General features: G+C 41.4%; 1 protein-coding gene across 1 annotated transcript in view; it reads left to right on the top strand.

The window, feature by feature from the left end:
* Positions 1–8,785: 8,785 nt before the first annotated feature.
* fasn (fatty acid synthase) overlaps positions 8,786–15,814 on the top strand; it is a 55,473-nt gene continuing 48,444 nt past the window's right edge. Inside the window, exon 1 of the mRNA XM_012876225.3 lies at positions 8,786–9,168. The gene's annotated coding sequence lies outside the window, so the exon portion shown is untranslated. The remainder of the gene's footprint in view (positions 9,169–15,814) is intronic.

Here is a 15,814-nt window from a genome sequence, read left to right as displayed (position 1 = left end):
CGCTGCATGTATCTGTGCTTTGCCTTCTGGATGGCTTTTTTCAGTTCACTTCTAGCCCTGCTGTAGGTCACTCTGTCTCCAGATCTGAATGCTGCATCCCAGGCCTTCAGTAGGGACTGCACTGTGCTGTCTACCCATGGTTTCTGGTTAGGAAATATTCTGAATGTCCTTGTGTGTAGGACAGTATTAGTGCTGAAGGGAATCTTTAAACACTTCCCAGTCTGTGTTCAAAGCAGTCCTGTAAAACTGAGAAGGCCTCTTCAGTCCAAACCTGAATGGTTTGTATTACAGGTCTGGTTCTACAGGTCAGTGGTTTGTACACAGGAATCAGGTCCACAGAGACGTGATCTGGTGAACCAAAGTGAGGAGCTGCTGCAGGGATGTTGCAGTAGACTTAATCTAAAACTATTGTCTCTGCTCAGGAACTTTATGAATTTGGAGAGCACTACTTTTAATTCTACCTGAGTAAAATCTCCAGCTTCAATCACAGCTGTCTCTGGATCAGTGTTCATGAGGCTGTTGATGAAACAATAGAGCTCTTCCAGAGCTAATTTAGCACCAGCTCTTGGCTGAATGTGCAATAATAATCATGCTGCAATAATAATCACAGAGCTGAGCTCTCTGACCAGTTTAAATGGTCTAAATCAAGGGTTCCCAAACATTATCAGCCTGCAACCCCCAAAGTATAAGTGCAAGAGACTGGGGACCCCATTTTGGCGAGTGAGATTTTTTTGTTTGGTTTTTGGGATTTTTGTGTGGAAATTATGAGAACAAACTTGTAAAATTAAGAGAATAAATTAATATTTTTATAAGAGCTTTTACAGAAAAGTGCAGCATTTCCCCAGCATTAAAATTATGAAGCATCTTGTAAAGTTACGGTATACTTTGATATCAGTTACACATCTAAGGATATACTAAATCTTTTTAGCTAATCAGTATCAAATCATCCCATGAATTCTAGAGGTGTCTTGCGACCTCCTGAGGGGTCCTGTCCTCCACTTTGGGAACCCCTGGTCTAGATATTCTAGATCAGGGGAGCAGAAGGTTCTGGATGCATTTGCAGCTGTGCACCAAGAGTCATGAATGTACATTGACCTCCTCCTTTGCTCTTCCCTGCTGCTCCAGCTCTGTCGGTTCAGAACAGAGAGCGGCCAGCTAGCTCCACCACAGCATCGGGGATATTGTTGTCAAGCCACGTCTCCATGAAGATCGCTACATAGCTGTTAATCTTACGCGAGGCGATCCTCAGCTGTATCTCCTTCAGTTTGTTGCTGATTGATCCAACGTTGGCCGGTAAGAGTGGAACAGTTGCTTGTATTTGAAATTCACATTTTGTATTAAATGGTTTAAACATTTTGGATCTCCTTCCACAAGCTTCTAACAAAGGTTGACAGGAACTTTGGCCCATTCCTCCAGACAGAATTGGTGAAACTGAGCAAGTTTTTAGGCCGCCTTGCTCGCACATCCCTTTTCAGCTCTGCCATAGGATTGAGATCAGGGTTGTGATGGCTACTCCAAAACATTGACTTTGTTACCCTTAAGCCACTTTGTAACCAGTTTGGCTGCATGCTTCAGGTCGTTTTCCTGCTGATATCTTGATATGCTACTTCTGAATTTCCGCATAATTTTCTTTTTTCATGATGTTATCTATTTGTTAAGCGCACCAGTCCCTCCTGCAGCAAAAACAACCCCCAACATGATGCTGCCATCCCCATATTTCACAGTTGGGATAGTGTTCTCAGGCTTGAAAGCTTCTCTTTTCTTCCTCCAAATGTAACAATGGTCATTATAGCTAAACAGTTAATTTTTTGTTTTGTCAGACCACAGGACGTGTCTCCAAAAATGAATTCCCTTGACCCTGTGTGCCTGTGCAACCTATAATCTGGCTCGTATGTGTTTCTTTTGGAGTAATGACAGAGTAGCCTTTCAGCTCATGTAGGTACTTTACTCGTTTCGGATAATGATGCACTCTGACCAGCTTCAGCCAGCGTCTCCACAAGGTCTTTGCTTTTGTTCTTGGGTTGGTACACACATTTCAGACCAAAACACGTTCTCTGGAACACCAAATCCATCTCTGTCCTGACGGTATGACGGCTGGCTTGTCCCATAGTATTTATACTTGCATATAATTGTTTCAACAGATGAACGTGGCACCTTTAGGCATTTAGAACTTGCACCAAAAGAAGAACTAGACTTGTGCAAGTCCACAATTCTCTTCCTGATATTTTGACTGATTTCTTTTGACTTTCCCATTGTGTTACACATTGTGTTACACAAAAAGGTTTTAGGTGTGCCTTTAAACCATCCACAGGTGTGTCTCAAAACAACTCAAATGTTGTCAATAAACCTATCAGAAGCTTCTAAAGACATGACATCATCATCTGGGCATCCCCAAATAGTTTAAAGGCATAGTGAGTGTATGTAAACTTCTGTATATTAATAAAGTAATCAATTTTTGTCAAAAATTATCCTTCTTTCATTATTCTGGAATTTAGCAAATAGATGTAATGAGTAATGTTGGTGAATCTGATATTCAGCCGGACACAGAGTTACGTTTTTTTTTTTTTAGTTTATTTCAGGGATGAGTTATGGTAAACAAGACTGGCAGGTAACACCAGACTGGGCAGATGAGTAGTGGCAGGTAGGGATGGTTACCTTTCACATTTAAATGAGACGGTACCGCTACATGATACCAGGGAATCTATACCGGTAATGGTACCTATTTTTGGTACTTGTGTGTGTTTATGTAGTAATAAATTTTAGTGTATTAATAAAATCTCTAAACATTTATTTCTCAATAAACTTGTTTGGATCTAGAAATCTTAATTTATGATTTTTTATATATTGCCTGAATCCACAGCACATGAAATTAATTATTTACCATAAAAACAGTTGTCACGCCGCCACACATGTAGGTCCTTGGGGAGAGGGCATAACTGGAGGTTGCCACTTTCTGGTGACGCCCCTCTCCCCAATTTCATCATGCATCTTAGACACTTTCACTCCAAACATTTTCACAACGCACACTCATGTAGGCCATGGTATGGGGGGGGTGGGGGGAAGACGTCTGGGGGGGGGGGGGGGGGGGAAGACGTCTGGGGGGGGAGGGGCTTATGTTGTGTGAGCCTCACCTCGGACGGCTCCCTTCACACCTCCTCTCGCACTTAGACATTGAGGGTTCTGGGCAGTTGCCCGGAGGGGGTGCGCTGGCACCAGCTTCCTTCCGGAGGGGGGTGGGCTGTGCCGTGCACCCTCTTCGGCGCTCCCAGTTTTTAAACACACTTGAGAACAACATGCAACAACACAACATCTGAGCGGGCGTACGGAGGATCGGGGTCTTCTGCACACCCCCGTACTCCGATGGCAGCAAGGAGTCGGGTGGCCTTGAGGAGGTGCGGGCCTACAGTGTCCGGGGTCTTGGCGGGGGGCTGCAATGGGTAGTCAGCGGCTTGCCAGGTCTGGGGCTGACGCCTCCGCTCCCCCCAGGAGGGGCGGGGGCAGGGGTGGCTAGGGTAAGGTGGGGGAAGGAGGGGGTTTATTAGGTGTTTAGGGGGTGAGGGGGGGGCTCTGGCTGGGTGGCTCGTACGGGTCATGTTGGCCCCCCCTCTTTGGGGGGCCCAGTCCCGGGAGCGTCTGGTCCGGGGGTGGGGCCGGGGGTCGGGCACAAGCAGTCATATAGTCAATTTGGGGTGACCCCCCTCTGGTCAGTGTTGGATGCGAGTGTTATGTGGGAATGTGTGTACAGCGTCTTTTTTTTTTTTAATCTGTGTGTGGTGAGTGGGGCACAAGGGAGGGATGGTGTGAATGAGTTTTCCTTTTTTTTTTTTTCTTTCTAGGTATGGGTGTGGTCCGCTCCCTCTCCCAAGAACATCTCAAGTCTCCGCTAGGTGCGGAGCCCATCCCCCCACGTCCTGCCCTCCTCTGCTGCTTTGGCGGGCGCCTTGGCCCTCTGGCGCATTGACGGTCCTTGGGTTGGGGCAGGTTCCCAGGTGTGCGCCGGCCTACTCCCGACGGCTTTCTTCACGGGGCCTGGGCCCCCAGGGGGCATCCGGGGCCCCCCCCTCGGGCCTCTGGCCCCCAGGGTCCATGGCCGGGACCACTTCAGCGGGGCTGGCTGCCGGAAGAGCCCACGGGCTCATCCCCGCGGCTCTTGGGGGCGTCGGCATTGCGGTGGCTGGGGGATTTCCTCGGGGTCGTCTCTCCTCTTTCCTTGGGGTGGGGGGGGGGGGGGGGGGGGGGGGGGGGTTGGAGGTTGCAGATATCCTGTGTTGGCCCCAAAGCAGGGCACCCAGGAGGGGCCGACACAGGATATCTGTGTCGGCCCCTCCTGGGCGCCCCCTCCTGTGCTCGGGGAAGGCGGGTCTTCGGTTCTCCACAACCACTATCGAGCTATTTCCTTCTGTATAATTCCCACAGGTATCTGACTTTGTTCTCTTCTGAATGACTGATGACTGAATTTGACTTTGTAAAATGCCTTGAGAGGACGTGTTTGAATTGTCACTATATAAATAAAATTTAATTTCATTTAATTTCATTTAAATTTAACTCTGTAGCAGGAACATGAGGCAGGTCCAGCTAGACATCCTTGTTAGAGAAGAGGATTGCGGGACTTATGCCATGTTGAAGAGGATGTTAGCAATAACAGAGCCAGAGAAGCAAATGGTGATGAAGATGATGGCGGTGCCAGAGGTGCTGAGATTGATGATGCTGAGGCTTTGAAGCTGCTGCACCAGCAGAAGATAATATGGAAAGTGCTCTGTGCTTTGACCTCCTGATTAGTGGTGAAGAGGTAGCAGGAGAGTCTGGAGAGGGCTGAGCTATGGAGTGTGGAGGAGACAAGGACTCAGTCAGTTCAGGGGCAATGAGGTGGCTCTGAGGTGGCCAGATAGCAAGCTCAGGTGTGTCCTGCAGACCGCTGGGAGGTGCTGGAAAGGCTAAGGGTGAAATCAGAGGAGAGAAGATCTCTACCATAACCATCTGGGACAGGAGAGGACACTTCAGTCAGACCCTCTAGAAAGGAAAGGAGGTGTCGGTCAAACCCTCACTATACAGTATATAGTAAAATACTCCCAAATATGGAAAGTTCTCATTCTCAAGTGTCATTGGAAAATAAGCCAAAGCACTTACTCACTGGACCTTTTCTGTTAATTGTATAGTTCAAATAATAAAAATATGATAAGCTGACTTTTTTAGGCTTAGGTGTCAGAGATTAAACAATCTCACTTCCTTTCTGTAAATTTGACAATTAGCTACCTTTACATGGACAAAAGTAATTGGAATAATGGGCCAATCGGAATAATTATGCATCATGTAAACAAGCCAATCAGAATATGATGACCAGATCAAGCTCAATCGGAATAAAATTGTATTCTGAAGGAGAGGGGTAGTTTAAGAAGGAGAGGGGTAGTTTATGAAGGAGAGGGGTAGTTTATGCCGATTGATAATCCGATCAACGTGAATATAAACACTGGTCAGGCACAAGTTATTCCAAATGTAGCAAACTGACCCGAGTGGGCATGTGCGCCCGACGTAAACATGACGTATTTCCGCATGGGTGAGTGGCGGAAATACGTCAGGAAGCAAGACTGTCGGGACTTCTGATACAACCTTGCTGTTAAAAAAATAAAATAAAATAAAGGAGCTCAAAATTGTTGCTTACTCAGTAACATTTTAACCGTAATTAGAACATCGTGCAAGTCCAGCCTGGGTGCTCTAAAGACAAACAAACTTGCATATTATTGTTTTGTTTACTATTTTTTGTTGTTTAGCAAAAATAAAGTACTTCTCCTTCTGTGTTTTTTAGGGGAATTTGATAACTGCACATGTCAGAGTGGTTCTATTATGAAAAAAGCCAGGTGCATAAACACACACATTATGATCAGATTAATTAATTGTGTGCTCACATAAACGGTGTAATAAGATTATTTAATCCAAACACATTTTTCCAACCATGAAATTTTGTGGATGTAGACATAGCTATTGTTATATCTATCGACACACTGTTGATGCTGAATTAGGACAGACTGTAAAAGAATTTACAATCATTTTAGAGCAATATTTATAGTATCACAATGGTGTTACTTTTGATCCAGCTGCCCGGTACCATCACTATGACATTCTAGTAGAGGTTACAGGGAATCTGATCAGGATGTGGAGGGAACTGATTTCTTAACATTTATCAGCAGTTTGTCATTTTCACGTAGTTAAGGAGGATCAATCCAACTCAGTACAGTTTTATCTATAGAGTGATTTACACACCCAAAGTGAGCAGTGTGTTCTGCAGGTCCATAGAACAGGAGCAGGGGAGTGGTGGCTCAGTGGTCTGTGCAGGGTGCTTGTGTCCTGAAAGGCTACATGTTTCCAGGTTCAAACCCTGATGGTTAAATGTGGAAAACATTCTGTATAGTAGGGTAAGTCTGTCTTTGATATGGTGTGAAAACTCTGCCTAGTCTATGTGCAATTTATAACCACTTGGACCCACAGTGAGGTTTCCTCAACTGTCATCACCGTTTGGCAAGTGGGGACCAGCAATGGGCAGAATTCTGCTGGGAAACCGTGCGGTCCTGGAGCTTTGCCTTTAAACTCAGTAAGAAAGACTGGAAAAACAAACTATTCTTTGTTTGATTTTACCCCCGATTCTAAGTCGGGGGAAGTCTGGATCAGCCTGTTCACCTGGCTCAAAAGCCTGGTGTGGACACAAACAGGTAGTGGGACATGATCAACGACCCACCTGTAATGGAATGTTTCGGATAGCCAATGAAAAAGAGGCTGGCACATAGCAACAGCTGCAAGACTTTTTAAAAATAGCTTTATTTCAAACATGTTTCAGACGCGTTTTGGCATTGTGTGCGGAATGTTTCAAAAATCCTCTGTGTCTAAACTCTGTTGTTAAAACTATTAGGGTTCTTCCTTGAAATGTTTCAAAGCAGAAACTACTTGAGGCTTTCTCTTTAGCAGTTGTGACTGAGAGATGCTGTTGGAACGTGTGACGTACCATGCATGTATGTTTCTTGGAGACTGAGCCATATTTGGGAAACTAAAACACTTCATTATTTCGACCATACTCTGCGTCAGTCTCATCTTGACCTTCCTGATGAATGCCACTTTAGTCAAAATTAAGAACACCATGTCCCAAAATGACAGAAAAAGTGATCCAAAATGAGAAGAAATCTTCAGTTTGTATTTGTATAGATGGTCTTGCCCCATCTTACCTCTCTGAGCTGCTTCACCCACACTCTCCAAACTTAAGCTCAGAGGACACAGAGCTTTTAGTGTCGCTATTCCTAAGTTATGGAACACTTTGCCGTTCCATGTTATAAATGCCCCTTTATTGTGAACTTTTAAAACTCGCCTTAAGACACATTTTTTTCGTTGGTTTTTAACACATGTTGAGACTTTTGCTCTTATTTCTTTTTATATTTATATAGTAATCTTTGCTTTTGTTTCCATTTTAAATGTTTCTTGGTTATTGTCTGTACAGCTCTGTGTCACAGCTGCTGTGGTTTTAAAGTGCTTTATAAATAAAGTAGTAGTAAATCACAGTTCATGATTTCCCGAATCCATATGCCTGGAATTGTATTTTATTTGGATCAAATAATTCAACAGGATTTGAACAGAACCTGTTGAATATATATATGTAAAGGAAGGATATGCAGATATATACTTAGAAATATTTTTTATGTAAACTAACAAACAAACAAAAAACATGGAGCAAGTTGTTGTTGAGCTTATTTTCCAGAAGTGGTGCAGCGTAGAAATGACTCCTGTATATTATTTCAAACCTGGGTTTCATAAAGTCCCTTCAGAAACTCTTTAGAGGAGAATTAGTGTTATAGACAGAGTATCAACAAAGCTAGATAGCCTTTTAGAGAAATGTTGAACTCGCTGACCTGCACACGAGCGGCTGTCCTGAGAGGTTAGCTGGCACTGGACTTTTAACCAGCTTTAACTTTACTTTACTGAAGCATTGCATTCTGGCCAGTCCATGTTTGTGGTGAATGTGCCTTATTAACATAAAGGGAGAATGCGAACTGTGTTTGGGATGGCTGGGGGGGGTCATCAGTCTCACTCTCTTTTTCTTCCTTATGGCCCGCTTTTAAAAAAGAAAAAAAATGTTGCTCAGAATCATAAAAAAGGAAAATCAAACTGTTCCTATGACACATTTTTTATTTAAATGTGGACTCAGGCATTTCCACGAACTTCAGTTGACTTTAAACGTGGAATCGATACTGATCTTGAAATAACTTGACCTGTGCGGCGATATGTTTGTGTTCTTATCTATTTAGCAAGATAGAGTTTGCCTTTTTTATCTGTGAATTACCACAGTAGCAGGATTGCGTGTGCCGCTTCAACAGCTTGTCTGAAATGATGAACTCCAGTAACCCAAAGAGAACACGCGAGAGCTTCAGGTGACGTCACCGCCGGGCCCCGCCTTGTAATCGCCTTATCTCTGGAAGACGCACACCTCTCTGCGGTGATTGGGCAAACCCTTACACCTCCGCTGCGTGATTGGCCCAGTCACATGTCATGCAACACAGTTCATTGTTGACAACAACGTGTGAAAACGCCGGTCAAGTGGAATCATTCGCATTTGAGCATCATTTAGTTTTAAGATTAGGAATTCATAATAAAAGCTAATTAAATGTATGAGATTAAACCAGTTCATTTTGTATCGAGTTCTGGTGTTTTAAGATAATTTCTTCCCGAGCTACGTAAAGAAAAGTAATTAAAAAAATAAGACGGAAAGTAGACCGTTGGTTTGTTCGGTTCCATTTTGGAGCAAAACCTTTGCTTTAGGTTTAGTTCAACTTCAAGCTAGGAGCAAAGTGACTCGGGACGGTTAGGAAGAGAGTCAGTCTGAACCGGAGTAACCCCCTGCTAACATCTTTTTTCCTCTTACGTCGGAGGTCAACGAATTACTCCATCAGTGGCTGGATCCAGAAGCCCTGCCTCTCCTCTCATTGGACTGTACCGTGCAGCGGCTGTCAGCCCATGTGGCGTGGCCAGGCGGAATACAGCACATTTATATTCATCAGACAAGAAAGAAGCGCCGAGGCTGAACATACCGGGGAGGAGCCGGCCACCGACGACACCGAGCTGAACTGCTAACCAATTCAGAACCAGAACACGACCCGACTGGTTGGACTGAGAAGTGTCTGCAGAACACAGGTGAGTTCTGGATTCAGATGGTCCTGCTTAATCTCCAATCGCTCATCTTGCTGCGTCACTTAAAATATAGCTTTAAGAATATGGCGTTGTTTCAAACTTAAGAGTGGAATCTATTAGGATTTTAGCAACATAAAATGTAGTTAATTACTTTCTAACTGTCTGTTGATGCTTTTTTTCATCGTGGTCACGTAATTAAACAAAGATAGAGTGTTGGGCATCATGACAGGGAGTTCCTTTCACCATTCAAGGCTCTTTCCTGTTCCACGTGCATCAGAATGTCCCACCGGCTTGAAATGGGACCAACCGGTTCTGTGCATCAGTAGATCAGGTCTGGCTGAGCAGGTTCCTCAGCCAAGTGGCTGCATGTCTGCACTGTGGTCCGCTACTGCCAGGGTGGCACGCTGCTGCTGCAGCCTAGCTTCAGTTGTTGGTTTAAATATTAGTCTATGTTTAAATAAAAAAATAAAGATGAAAATAAAAAGTAGTTTACGGGTCTTTTTTCTTTTTGCAGTTGTGGGTCTTATGGCTCTTCACCCAGGGCAGAGCGGCCTGAGGAGGGGAAGGGGCACTCAGAAAAAATCTGTTCCTCCAAAGGGAGTTTTGTACTGCTAATGTTTTGTACTGAGTGAGTTCTGGCTGTGGATCAAGGCAGCCTGATGATGCTGCAGCTGTTGTCTTATTGGCCGCTGTAGTTTTCCCTAAATAAAAGGACTCCTTCAATATATATATATATATATATATATATATATATATACATTGTGTGTGTACATTCATCTTGAGCCGCTTTCCAGCTCAACAGATCTAATTTATCTGCACTAAACAGAGATACGTAATTCAAATGGATTAAATGAACCCATTTTTTAAAATTAATTGGACCTGTTTGTCTTGTACAGTGCTTCGGGAGACCTTTGTTGAGAATTGGTGACATTTAAATGATTGAATTGATTATTTTTTTTAGAAATTACCTAAATCAATCTTTTGATTGTATGTTCTACAAGTAAGACAGTCCTATAACTGAATCATAAATCACATAAAATGTTGAGCAACATTTACAGTATGACCAAGTATGATCAAGTTATTCTTGATCCGGCTGCACTGTAACCTGTAAAATGATAGTAGAGATTGGAGGGAAGCTGATCAGGAAGCGGAGGGAACTGGTTTTCTGATATTTATCAGCTGTTTGTCATTTTTAGGTGGTTGAGTAGGCTCAATCCAGCTCAAACCAGCAAATTACAGGTCCATAGAATAAAAGAAATAGAAAAAAGGAATAAAATGACAAACGTGTGATTATAGTTGTCGGGGGAGGAGTGGTAGAGTTCAGCATTGATCAGCATTGTGTTCCTCTTTTCGTCAAGCCAGTGACAGGTGCTCCTGACGCATGGACTGAAGCCAAAGAGAATGCAGCACTTCTCTGGTATGAGCTGTACTCAGGAACAGTGTCATATGTCCAGTGGATCAGTGCTTTATCTTTGCACTCTGTGCATTTAGTGTGTACTAAAGCTGTCGGCAAATGTATCCATAAGCATATCTTTCTTTTTCTACTGAACCATCTTCTCCTGCCTCTTGTGGGACTAGTTTGTAGTGTAATCCCCCCCCCCCCCCATTACAGATTTCTTTAGTTTTTCCTTCTTTATCACCCATAAATATTTCAGATCATCAAACAAATTTTGATCTCAGACAAATCTAAAAATGACATCTAAAAGAGTAAATCTAAAAAGCAGTTTTCAACTAATTATTGTATTGATTAAGGGAAGTAAGCTATCCAAACCAACATTATGTATAGAGGTAATTGCCCCTAAAACTAAAAACTACTTCTGCCAAACCTTAGATGCAACAGAGGAAGAAGAAATCTTTATTTGTCATTGCAATTTTACATACCAGTGAAATTAGTCTTCTGCATTTAACCCACCCCTTAGGGAGCAGTGGGCAGCTATCACAGGGCTCAGGGTAGCAGTCTGGAGTCATTGAACCGGGCACTTGCTACCTTCTCAGAGTGCAAGCGTGCTAACTGCTTGGACCCCCCCCCCCAGAACCAGATTTAAGTCAAGACTTTGGCTACGCCAATCCAGTTCATTTAGCTTTTTTGAGTCATTCAGAGATGGCCTTGCTACTGTGCTTTGGGTCACTGTCCTGCTGCAGAACCAAAGTGAAACTGGGCTTAAGGTCTTGTACAAATGGCTGGACCTTTTCCTGCAGGATTTTCTGCTAGAGAACAAAATTCATTAATCCATCATCCTGGTGAAGATTCTCAGTCATCCAGGTCATGGTCACATGGCACATCACACTACTCCAGACATTTTGAATTGAGAAAGCTTTCTGGATGGGAAGCGAAACATCTTCAAACTTCGGAAAAAAGTTCAGTTGTTTTGTCTTTTTACTTTTTTGGATATGATTCCATCAATTACACAAAGTCATCCAGGTCTTGAGGAAGTAAAGCAACCAGTAAACCATTACATCGCCATGTTTTGTGTATGAAATGCTGTTAGTTGTAAGTGAGATGTTACGTGACCCACACCTTCCAAGAAGTTCAGCTGCCGTCTCCTCAGCCCACAGAATATGTTCCCCAAAGTCTTGGAGATCATCAAGATCTTTTTGATGAATATAAAACAGACCTTTATATTCTTTTTGGATCAGTAGTGGTTCTACTCTTACCTAATCTCTCTTTAATATTGTTCAATCGTGAACTTTGTCCTTAAGGCAGGCAGTGAGGCTTGCAGAGTGTTAGATGCTGTTCTGGGTTCGTCTGCAACCTCCTGGTGGAATCGTTAATGAGCTCTAGGATTAATGTAGTGACCACCCTTTCCCAGGGAAGCTCACCATTCTTCAAATTCTTTATCCAGTTTTGAGTTATCGTCATCACTGTGGTTCTCTGGAGGCCCAAAGTCTGTGTTTTTTTTGACTTTTTTTGAAAAATAAAAAACCCGATGTGTTGCTTTTTGAATCTTTCAGCTGTTAGACTGAACCTCTCTGTTATACCAGCAGGTCAGGCAAATTTACAATGTGATAGAAATGCAATACTGTTATTGAGAAGAGTTTAGACAGATTAAAGGAATATGGAACTCATTATGGTGATTTCAAAAATATCCAATATGTACATTTATGGATAAAAAAACAATAGACTATTTACAAGAATGAGAAAACCTGTACATCCAGCAGGGATGTAAACACTGATTGAGTTTGTTGGGAGCAGTTAGTGATGGTCTAACAGCAGCTTGGAGGAACAATCTGTGATTACGCTTCTTCTGTCATCTAGGATGCAACACTCTGTCACTTAAGGAGCCTGGCAGCTCTGCCACAGCTGCATGGGGCGAGAGACAGGTTCCACGAGGTTCTGGTATTTTTTACCAGAGTCCTTCTGACTCCATCCACTTGCAATAGATGGATTCTAGGTCACCGCTGCCCTTCCCGATGAGTTTATCTTAACGCTTCCTCCCAGCTGGAGATACAAACTACACCTACTCCAATAAACTACACCACAGAGGATGGCTAATGCCAAAGAAGGTCTCCGTCCCTATTAAGGTTTCATGCAGCAACACAGTCATTTTAAATTTCTCAAAATATTCTTAGGTTAATCGACAAAAAAGCAGTAGATTTTTAAAAAGCTTACTGTACTGATCTAGAGGATCAGTCGGGCTGTCTGTGAACACAGGCATACCTTTGGCCCAAACTAAGGCCCTTATTGATGCTGACTGCAGCCCATTCACCAAACAGTGGCATTTGTGAGAGATGGGCTTAATGAAGAGCAAATCCCTTGAAAGGCACCATCTCCTCCCATGTCATAAACCCGACTTTTTGGACTTTGCAAGGAAGCACCAAAGATGGAAGATCGAAAGGTGGAAGAAAGTTTTATTCTTTGATAAGAATTTTTTTTATTTGGTCCTGATGGCTTCCAACTAGAGTCATCATGATGCTAATATCTCAAACTAGATATTGATGCTTAAAAAACACTTGATTGCATTATCAGTACAGTGGCAAATTTTTTTGAAGACACAGACTTGACAAAATCTTTTATTTACAATATGACAAATCCGTATGATTTGACAGAATTGATTTTGGAAAATACCTTGAGTGGCTTGCTGTGAATTGGTGCTAAAATTGTTGAATTTCAATTCAATGTCTTTGCTGAATTTTTTTATTTTATGAAAAATACATATCTTCAAAAGTTGTATTTACAGAATTCCTGGATCCGATATAGACATTTTAAATAATTGGATGGAGAGTACGTTTACTAGAAAAGCTAACAAACCTCTCTTTATTTGTGGTGATTTTAACATTGATTTGCTAAATAACAATAATCATTTCTCAAAAGTTACCAGACCCAGCAGAATTATATCTCATTTTACCACTTTGATAACATCTTGAAAAGTTATATTATAATTATTATATTAGTGATCATTTACCAGTCTCTGTAATACCTGACAGAAATTATAAGTCCAAGATATGAGAAACCCAAAGGCTGTATCACAGAATGACAAAAGGGCACTTAATTAAAAACTACAAAGTGACAAAGTATTTCAATTGATGATAACATTGAAAACTACAATATGAATTAAACAGCTGATACTTTTAATACATTTCTTTTTTGTAAATCTTGAACCAAATTTATCCAAACGAATGCTCCGAGCCACCTGATACGGCACAAAACATAAACTAAATAATAACCAGAAATGCTAGCTCAATGTTCATCAGATCTGTGACTGAAAAGGAAATACTTGATATTGTAAATAAATGTAAGAACAAAAGATCTATTGACTTCCATAGGATCGATGTGGCAGCGGTGAACAATGCAATACGTTGTTCAAATAAAATAAAATCGTTCTTAGAAATTGGAATATGGTCTGATGAAAACAAACTGTCCTTAAACCTCAACAAAACAAAAATGTTATCGACCACATACTGCAATCTAAATACAGATAAATGAGTAAATATTGAAAGAGTACATAAAGACAGATTCCTTGGTATCATCATTGATGATAACCTTATCTGAAAACCTCACATCAAATATGTTAAAACTGTAAAAAAAACAACAAAAAAAAACATCTCATTATTAAATAATGCCAAACAGGTCATAGGATAAAATGGATTTCACATTTTCTACTGTTCACTAGTTCACCAGTTATTGTGCGGAGGTCTGAGGTAACAACTTCAAAGCTACACTGAAGTCGTTAGCAATACTACAAAAAGAGCTATTTGAATAATTCATGAGGTTGGATATATGGATCATACTAACCTACAATCTTTAAAATTAGAATGATAAAAATTCAATGACATAATAAAACCACAGACGGCTTTAAATTTGTACAAAGCTAAAAATAAGCTACTACCAGAAAATATTCAGAAACTGTTCAAAACAACAGAGATTTTTCAAGTTAAGGGGTGAATGTAGAGTCAAAACCAGTAAATTCAGAACCACAAGAAAAAATTTTGTGTTTTAATGTGTGGAGTGAAACTGTGGACTAGTCTGATTACTGTAATAAAACAATGTCCTAACATACACCAGTTCAAATGACCATATAAGAATTTTCTTCTTACTGGATATAATATGTAATGTGATAGAAGAACTATTATAATTGTTGGTGGTGGTTGTGGTGGTGGTAATTGCTATTCTTGTGAATATTATTATTTTGCACATAGAATAGCTTGAAATATAATATATTCAATAAAATATTATAGGAACATATATGATTATATGGTTATATAGTAGGCCTATATGGTATATAAGACTGAAAGAGTAATGAATAGGTAAATATGATTGGATGGTGTGTATGTATAGTATAGTAAAGTATAGAGAGGTAAAAAATGGTCTGATAGTATGTGTTTTTAGGATTATATGTCGTGTATACAGGAGAATACGTTGCTGCAGTAATGTGTTGATAAGGGGTGGGAATATATACTGCTACCCACTCCTCTGAAAATCTAAAATATATACTGTAAAGTGTTACATACTGTAAGTATTCTTTTAAACATATTCAATAAACATAATACAAAAAAAGACATAGAAACAGAATGACCCAAATGTGCACATGCATAGAGCATCAGGTCAAGATTTATACAATACACATTTGCTCCATTCAAAAATATCCAGATAGTGGAACACCCACTGCCCACATCCACCCCCTTCCCCAAAATAGCGGTTGAATGCCGGTAATTATGAGTTGACAAAAGTTACATCATTATGCAGCCCAGAGAACAGGAGCAGGAACTAGGTCATGCAGAGAGCCCATTGCTCAGACATGACAAATTATCTTTCATGTAAATGATGAAACATCCCCATCATTTCTGATCTATAAGAATAACAGATATTTTCCAGTGCTAAGAAACAATTTGGTTCCCTAAACCATCTGGTTATAGATTTCCTAGTTAAGGCAACTGTCCTTTTCCCTAATTAGGAGAATCAATTTTAACCCCAAAATTCCCTCACTTTTAGACACTAAAACAATGAAATGGTGCCCTTATGTACCACGCCTCTGTTGCAAGTGTCTGTGATAACCGGGTTAAATTAGTTTCAACCGTTCTGGAGGAAGATACACCCTCATTCATCAGTTATGTTGTAGGAGCAAGAGGCGCGTAATACCCGTCATTGACTCAGCTGCTTTACATGCAGTTCCTTAATGTTCCAGGAACAACTCTTCCTGTTGGTCTGCTT

This window comes from Fundulus heteroclitus, chromosome 10 (assembly GCF_011125445.2).
Source record: "Fundulus heteroclitus isolate FHET01 chromosome 10, MU-UCD_Fhet_4.1, whole genome shotgun sequence".
Classification (NCBI taxonomy): Eukaryota; Metazoa; Chordata; class Actinopteri; order Cyprinodontiformes; family Fundulidae; genus Fundulus; species Fundulus heteroclitus.
This window is presented reverse-complemented; position numbering and strand designations above follow the sequence as displayed.